Genomic DNA, 9,173 nt, shown 5'->3' with positions numbered 1-9,173 from the left:
CAGAGGTGAAGTGCCCTTCCCATCCCCTCACATGAAGCGTGCACGCTCTCCGTATCATCTGTGACTCTCGATGTTGCCCTTATCTGGCTGAGGTGCTGTTAGTCAGCTTTCTTCACTGGAAAGCTGCTTCTCCAGCCTCCCCTCTCTATACTCTCCTTGACAGAAGGAAGTCACTGTGTGGACGCCACACTCAAGGGATGGGGAATCAGGCCTGCCTCTCTGAGGATGGAATATCTACATAAATTATTTGGAATTCTTCTGCCTGGGAGGTCTGTCTCTTCTGCCTGTTCATTTATGTTTACAATCATTTATTTCTATGAGTATGGACTCAGATATTTATTTTATACTTTGGGTTATAATCTAATATTATTTTATTTGTTTTGTTGTTCAGATTATTCCAATTTTGGCCTTGGGAGCAATTTCAGTTGGCTCCTATGTCCTTCTGAAGTGCCTTTTGCTTTTTTTTTGCATTTTTGCATCAACACATTTTTTTGTTTCTGTTTTCATTTGTTTGTTAGCACTTCTTTACTTTCTGGAACTACAGTGCTACTGGGTTATCTTATATATTTTCTGACCCAGTCCTAGAATCTGGTCACTCATTTCTCTAAGGAGCCCTGGTCCTTTTTGTTGGAGAAAAATATCGAAAACCAAGATCTGGGCACACCGTGTTCTCATTGCTACTGGGGTGCCATTCCTTTTAGCCTCTCTCCAGAGCTGACAGAGCAAGAAAACATACGTCTGTACACCAACCTATGTACCTATGTCTACACATATAGCTATAAATATTTCTGTATGTAACTATCTGAATTTATATTAAGTGAAATGTGACTTTATATTGATGTCCCAACTCTATTCTATCACCATGTGAGTATTTCTAGCCGTTTTGCTTGTTTATCTGTAAATTCTCAACAGTGACAAACCTGGCGCCCCCCATCTGCCATCCATTTACTAAGTGGTCCAGTTGCAGTGTTACACGTATAGGAGTATCAGAAATGTTAACCATTGCCCCAGGGGAGGACTGTATCACCTGGAGGACAGTGCTTATGCACAGTTACCTTTGCCTTACAGACCCCACTCCCTTCCAAGGTCACTCAGATCAGCACCTTCCTCCTTCAGTGAGGTTGTTTCATACACTCATAACACAGTTAGTTTCTCTTGTCACATTCTGGATTCTTTCCTGGGATCCCGTAACCTCCTGAATGATTTTTCAAATTTGCATACATTAAGGTTCACTCTTTGTGCTGTAAAGTTCTATGAGTTTTGACAGATGCATAATGTCATCTCTTCACAGAATCTATCATCTATCATACACATATATATTATACACATATAATTTATCATGCATCCAGCTGTCATACAGAATAGTTTCACAATCCTAAAAAACCCCTTCATCTGTTCACCTCCCTTCTCCTCCCCCTGAAACCCTGGCAATCACTGATCTTTTACTGCCTCTATAATTTTGCCTATTCCAGAGTATCATATAATTGGTATTATATAGTATGTAGGATTTTCAAACTGACTTCTTTCACTTAGAATTATGCATTTAAGGTTCACCCACGTTTTTCATGGCTTCCTACTTCATTTGCTTTTATTGCTTAATAATATTCCATTATCTGGATGTACCACGAGTTGTTTATCCGTTCACCAACTGAAGGACATTTTAGTTGCTTGCAGTTTTCGGTGATTATGAATCAGGCTGCTACAAACATTCATGTGCGGGTTTTTGTGTGGACACAAGTCTTCAAATCGGTTGAGTAAATACCAAGGAGTGTGAATACTGGATTGTACAGTAAGACTATGATTAGCTTTGTAAGAAATTTCCAAACTGTTTCCCAAATTGGCTGTTCCATTTTGCATTCCCACCAGCAATGAATGAGAGTTCCTGTTGTTTGGCATCCTCGTCAGCATCTAGTATTGCTGGTTTTTACGTGTGTATATTTTAGCCATGTAATGGGGTGGATTTGTATCTCATTATTGTTTTAATTTGCAACTTCATCATGACAAATTATGTCGAGCATCTTTTCTTATGCTTATTTACTATCTATGTATCATTTTTAGGTGAGGTGACTCTTCAGATATTTTAGCCATTTTGGGGGTTGTTTTCTTATTGTTGAGTTTGAAGAGTTATTTGCATATTTTGCATACAGTTCCTTTATGACATATGCATTTTGCAAATATTTTCTCCCAGTCTACAACTTGTCATTTCATCGTCTTATGATTTGCAGAGCAGAAGCTTCACATTTTAATAAAGTCCAACTTATATTTTTCCTTCATGGATCGTGTTTCGTTGTTGTATATAAGTTTCATCACCAAACCCAAGATCACCTTGCTTTTCTCCTATGTTTCCTTCTAAAAGTTTCGTAGCTTTGCATTTTATGTGTATATGTATGATCCCTATTTAGTTCATTTTTGTGAAAGGTGTAAGGTATGTGTCTAGTTTTGTTTTGTTTTGCATTTTTTTTCCACCTCCATTGTTGAAGAGACTCTCCTTTCTGCATTGAATTGCCTTTGCTATTTTCTCAAGAATCAGCTGACTATCTCTTTGTGGGTCTTTTCTGGATTCTCTCTTTTTCTTCCACTGATCTGTGTCTATCCTTTTGCCAGTGCCATGTCATCCTGATTACTGGAGCTGTATAGTAAGTCTTGAAACCAGGGAGTGTGTGTCCTACAACTCTGTTTTCATCACTATAGTGTGGGCTATTCTAGGTCTTTTTCTTTCTATGTAAACTTTAGAATAATTTTGTCAATATCTACAAAATAGCTTTCTGGGATTTTTATTGGGATAGCATTGAATCAATAGGTCATATTGGAAAGTGTTGACATTTTAAAAATATTGAGTCTTCTAATCCATGAACATAGAATATCTCTCCATTTACTTAGAATTTTGATTTCTTGCATCAGAGTTTTACAGTTTACTACACATAGATCCTGTACAGGTTTTGTTAAGTTTATATCTAAGCATATCATTTTGAGTTTTCTCTTTGAGGGAGGGAGAGGTGCTATTTTAAATGGTGTTGTTTTTATTAATTTCAAATTCCAATTGTTCCTAGATGGTACGTAAGAAATCAATTGACTTTTGTACATTAACCCAGCATCCTGCAACCTGCTATAATGTTGTGTTAGTTCCAGATGTTATTGTGTCTACTCTTTGGGATTTTCTATGTAGACAATCATGTCATCTGTGAACAAAATTTTGTGTCTTCCTAATCTGTATACTTTTTCCCTTGTCTTGCCTTATTACACTAGCTGAGACTTCCAGCAAGATGTTTAATAGGAGTTTTGAGAGAGGACATCCTTGCCTTGTTCCTGATCTTAGGGGGAAAGTATCTAGTTTCTCACCATTAAGGATGACGTTAGCTGCAGATTTTTCATAGGTAGTCTTTCTCAAGTTGAGAAAGTTCCTCTCTATTCCTAGTTTTCTGAGAGTTTTTGCCAGAGAGGGATGCTGGATTTTGTCAATTACTTTTTCTGCATCTATTGATATGATCATATTCCTCTTCTTTACTCTGTGATGGATTACATTAATTGACTTTTTCAGATGTTGCACCAATCTTGCATAACTGAGACAAATCCCGCTTGGTCATGGTGTATAATTCATTTTATACATAATAGGATTCAATTTGCCAATATACTGCTGAGGATTTTCCCATCTATGATCATGAGAGATACTGATCTGAAGTTTCCCTTTCTTGCAATGTCTCACCTGATTTTGGTATTAGGGTAACGCGGGCCTTACGGAATGACTTAAGGAAGTATTCTCCCTGCTCCTAATTTCTGGAAGAGATGGAGAGAACTGTATAATTTATTCCTTAAATGTTTGGTAGAATTCACCAGGGAATCCATCTGGGCCTGGTGCTTTCTGTTTTGGAAGGTTATTAATTATTGATTCAATTTTTTAATAGATATAGGCCATTCTGATTATCTATTTTTCCTTGTATGAGTTTTGGTGGATTTTTCTCTTTAAAGAAATTGTTCCACTTCATCTAAGGTATTAAATTTGTGGGCATAGAGTTGTTCATAGTATTCCTTTAGTATCCTTTTAATGTTGATTGAAAACATTGATTTAATGTTGATTCAAAACAATTCAAAAAATTGAATCAACAACTCATCCCTGATAATATTCCTTGCCTGAAGTCTGCCCTGTTTGAAGTTAATGGAGCTATTCTTGTTTTCTCTTGATTAGTGTTAGCATAAAATATCTTTCTCCGTCCCTTTACTTTTAATCTGTCTGTGTCTTTATATTTAAAGTGGGTTTCTGGTAGACAACATAGAGTTGAGTCTTGTGCTTTTTATCTACTCTGACAATCTCTGTCTTTGAATTGATGTGATTAGACTTTTCCCATTTAAAGTGATTATTGATGTAGTTGAATTAATATCTACCATGTTTATAGTGATTTTTAATTTATTGTACTTTTTCTTTGTTTCTTTTTTCTTCTTCCCCTCTTTTTCTGCCTTCTCTGGTTTCAATTGGCCCTCTTATATGATTCCATTCTCTCTCCTTTCTTAGCATATCAATCGTATTCTTTTTCTCAATTCTTTAGTGGTTCCCCTAGAGTGTGCAATATACATTTACAGCTAATCCAAGTCCACTTTCAAGTAACATTATACTGCTTCAGTGTAGCACTTTGTAGAACCTTATAACCGAGATTCCATCTTGCCCCTCCTGTCATTCATTTCACTTACCTATACACTATAATTACCTGACACATCGTTAACTGTTCTCGCTTTCAGCGGGTATCTTTTAGATCACTTTTAAGTTATTTTACCTTCATTTATTTCTTCTCTGATGCTCTTCCCTTCTTTATGCAGATCCGAGATTCTCAACTATATCGTTCTCCTTCTTCCTGGAGAACTCCCAACATTTCTTGCAGAGTAGGTCTGCTGGCAACAAATTCATTTGTTTTTGTTTGTTTGAGAAAGTCCTTTTTTCTATTTCATTTTTGAAAGATAATTTTTCATTGGATATGGAATTCTAGGTTGCTGGGTTTTTTTATTTTTGACATTTTAAATATTTTACCCTACTCCCTTCCTGCTCTCATGGTTTCTGAAGAGATGTCCAACATAATTCTTATCCTTGTAAGGAGTTTTTTTCTTTTGGCTTCTTTCAAGATTGTTTCTTTGTCTTTGATTTTCTGAAGTTTAAATATGATAAACCTGGGTGTAAATATTTTTGTTTTTAACCTGAATTTCCTGGATCTCTGGTTTGGTATCTGTCGTTAATTTTGGAAAATTCTCAGCCATTATTACCTTGACTATTCCTTCTGCTCTTTTTATCTTTCTTCTCCCTCTGGTCTTCCCATTATGCATAGATTATAGCTTTTTGTTGTTGTTGTTAGGAATTAATTTTGATGAAAATGATCACAAAACAGGAAGTGACTTGATTTGATTAAATCTGACACCAGGCCATGACTTCAGAAGTGTTAATGCTGAAATATGGGTTAAAAAAATACCTATTAACAAAACTGTTTAATCTAATAGTGTTTGAGAAACAGGACAAAATAAAGTATTATTTTTGATTTACAGATGCTTTTCTAAATTCATTCTCTATGCACTCTCTCTCCCACCAAGAATTAGTTGTGCAGGGCCAGCCATGGTGGCCTAGTGGTTAAGTTTGGCGCACTCTGCTTCGGCAGCCTGGGTTTGGTTCCCACGCGCAGACCTACACCACTCATTGGTGGCCATGCTGTGACAGTGGCTCACATACAAAATAGAGGAAGCTTGGCAACAGATGTTAGCTCAGAGCGAATCTTCCTCAGCGAAACAAAAAAAAAAGGGAATTAGTTGTGCAGACTGATGAGGCAAAAAAATTAATTCCTTTTAAAAAACAAGGTAAAGCCTATTTACAAAACATGCTAAGGGAGAATTTTAAGTAGGTGTTACTGCAGAACCGGTTAAAAGTGAATGGAGCTGAGCAACAGAGTATACCTTTACTTCTGCCAGTAGAAGTCCTTCCCCCTCCTTTCCAGAAGAAGCACATTTTCAGGGCATGGAACATAAAACAGCATACAATGCAAAGACAGAAACCAAGAAGTTTGCAAACTCTTTCTGTTTCCAGCTATTGAGACGATATTTTGAGAGCCAAGGTTACCTGTAGCAGTGAATCCAGAGCCGGCTCTTAGGCAGCCAGGATGCTACCGTGATGGAATACACGAGCATCTCTCTTCCTGCGTGTCTCTGCTCTCCTCTTCTGGAAGCTGCAGATGTCTGTTTAGCTTCTCTGCCGTCTTCACGGAGCTGCATCTACAGCAGTCGTCGTCATCTGCAGCTCCTTCAGCAGTCGAATCTGGATCTGAAACGCTGTCAGTGGAGTCAGCTCTGACCAGCTGCCCGTTTTGGTGAGCAGCATGTTCACTCACAGAGCGCTCGCTTTTCAGCCTGCCGACTCCACGGATTTCTTCATTCCAAGGGTTTAGAGGAGGTGTCTCTAAATCCGGAAAATCGAGTGGTCTTTCACTTCGCATAAGTACGCGAGGTGGTGTTTAGTCCAGAAGTTTACAGGGAGTTGACTGAATAAGGTCACCATCTGCTGATCTTGAAAACGGAATGTCTCATTGTTTCCTGCGACGACAACCCTCTCCGGAACCTGCATGACCACGCTGGCATTCGGAACTCCGTCTCGGAATGCTTGTCCCAACTCAGCATTTGGTGGGGCTTCCTTTAACTTTTCTGGGACCCTCGTTCGCTGACTAATACCTTCGGTGTACAGTCGCACATGGCTTTATGATGGGGACATGTTCTGAGAAATGCGTCGTCAGATGATTTCTTCATTGTGTGAACATCATAGAGCGCGCTTACACAGACCTAGATGGTACAGCCTGCTACACACCTAGGCTGCATGGTACTGATCTGATGGGACCACCATCATATATGTGTTCCGTTGTTGACCAAAACATCGCCATGCGGCCCGTGACTGTACTCCATTTCATACTGAATTCAACTAATTTCCTCCATCTCAGCCACAATGGGAGAAGGAAGTGCTGCCCCACTCTCTCTTCCTAGTGTTGGGTCACTGCTTGTTCTTTCACTCACTGTAACACAGTAGGTACACGTCTATAATAGCTATTAAAATACTGCTACCCTTTGGTTCAGTTTCCTTTACACAACAATCCCCTGCAGACCGGAACTTTTTTGGAGACGTACATGACAACAGGGACACTGCTTTTCCAGAAATGTGCACCAGTTACTGCTTGCTCGCTGGCACTATCTGCTTCTGTGCTTCATCGTAAATCCTTTACCTTGCTTCAATGTGCATGGGCTGGACTTAGAGCCACTTTTGTCCCCCTGGGCCCACTGCAGGGTCCTCACCGAGAGCCGTCTCCCTCTGGCTCCCAGGGCTCTTGGGTGGGTGCACTGAGAGGCCGTGGGCTGAGTGCACAGAGGCACCGGGGGAGAGCACCACAGATTATAACATTTTTTATTGTCCTACAGTTCTTGGATATTCTCCCCCACCCCCCCCACCCCCCTTTTTACCTCATTATTTTTTCTCTTTGCATCTCAGTATGGAAAGTTTCCATCGACATGTCTTCACTCACTGATTCTTTCCTCCGCTGTCCGCTTGTGGGTCCGTCAAAGGTGTTCGTCCTTTCTGTCACAGGATGAAGAGTGTCCGTCCCAGGATTTCCTGCTGATTCTGTCTTGTAGTTTCCATCTCTCTGTTTACCTTACTCATCTCTTCTGCGTGCGACAGCTCTCTTCCATTAGAGCCCTTAACATGTGATCATGGTTATTTTAAATTCCTTGTCTGATAATTTCAACATCTGTGTCATATCTGAGTCTGGTTCTGATGATTACTTTGTCTCTTAAGACTGTTTTTTCTTGCCTTTAACGTGCCTTATAATCTTTTGTTGAAATCTGGACATAGCACCCTGGGTAGAAACAAACACAAAAGGCAGTTCCTGTGTGTCACGATAACCTGGCCAGGAGGTGGGCTCCATTTCATGGTCACTGCAGCTGTACATACCAGAGGCTTCACATCCTTCAAATGTCCTCTCTGGGTTTCCCAAAGAACTCCTTCTTACTATGAGTCTGCACATGACAGCTGTCTTAGCTGTGGTCCTCTGTAATAATGGTGGGGTCCTGGTGATGGGGTGGGAAGAGTGGGAGAGAAGAAGATTGTGGTCTTATGACTGTAACCACAGGCCCACATAGAGCCAGTTCTAACAGACTCTATCTCTTCTCAACAGAGTGGTTAAGAATTGTCTTTCGTAGGGCCAGAGTGGTTAAGTGCAGTGCGCTCTGCTTTGACTGCCTGGGTTCGGTTCCCAGGGGCAGACCTACACCATCCGTCTGTCAGTGGCCAAACTGTGGTGTGGCTCACATATAAAAAGAGGAAGATTGGCAACAGATGTTAGCTCAGGGTGAATCTTCCTTATCAAAAAAAAAAAAAAAAGAATTATCTTTCAGAAGATTTGCAAAGTCACGTAGCCAGAGCATGTGCAGAAGAAGAAATCTTGACCTGAAATGACCATGGACCAAAGATTCTCCTCCCCATGGAACCAAAGGACAGGGACTTGACAGGAACTTAAAAGGTGGACTCTTATCAGAAGCAAGGGGTCCATCATTCAGGAAGATCCAGTGCTAAAATTCCTTCCCCACCTTACCGTAGATGTTTAGAACCCTATCATAAATGCTTGAAGCTCACCAATCAAAACCTGTCCCACCACTGTTTCCATGTGCCGCTGTTCTCCCTAACCTCTTGAATTTTGCCCCAAATTCTGAATCGGGGAGACAGATCTGAGGGCACAAGCCCCCTCTCTCCTTGCAGATCAATCTCGCAGAATAAAGCTGATTTCTTTTCCAAAAGCTGATGCCATAATAAATGGGGTTTTTTTTTTAATGCACATTGAGCAAAAGAACCCCAGTTCTGTGGGGTCACACGACTAAGTCTCAGTCTTTCAGTGGGGCACAGCCAAGTGTTTCTTAGCCTATTTCCTCCTCTTGGGCGACGCAGGAAGGCCACAGGGGCTGGGGCTGGTCACCTGCAGGTCTCCCCACCCCCAGCCAAGGTGAGACAGGGCCCTGGTTAAGTTGTTTCCCTGGAGAATAGGTCCTTGTTTTAAAAACACTCTGAACAGGTTTCAGCAAGTTACTTCCCCCTCCCCCTGCCAGGGCCACTGGGGGCTTCTCCTTGGCTCCTCACTGAGGACATATTGGGATTCCTGCAGGGAAAACCC

At 40.6% G+C, this 9,173-nt stretch overlaps 1 pseudogene; it reads right to left on the bottom strand.

Moving 5' to 3' along the window:
- Window positions 1-6,084: 6,084 nt before the first annotated feature.
- On the bottom strand, window positions 6,085-7,023 carry LOC101399763 (mitochondrial fission factor pseudogene; annotated as a pseudogene).
- Between the last annotated feature and the right edge of the window lie 2,150 nt (window positions 7,024-9,173).

The sequence above is a fragment of the Ceratotherium simum genome, chromosome 25 (genome assembly GCF_057802395.1).
Source record: "Ceratotherium simum simum isolate JZ-2026a chromosome 25, ASM5780239v1, whole genome shotgun sequence".
Lineage (NCBI taxonomy): Eukaryota > Metazoa > Chordata > Mammalia > Perissodactyla > Rhinocerotidae > Ceratotherium > Ceratotherium simum.
The sequence above is the reverse complement of the archived record's forward strand: the minus strand, read 5'-3'. Positions and strand labels throughout refer to the sequence as shown.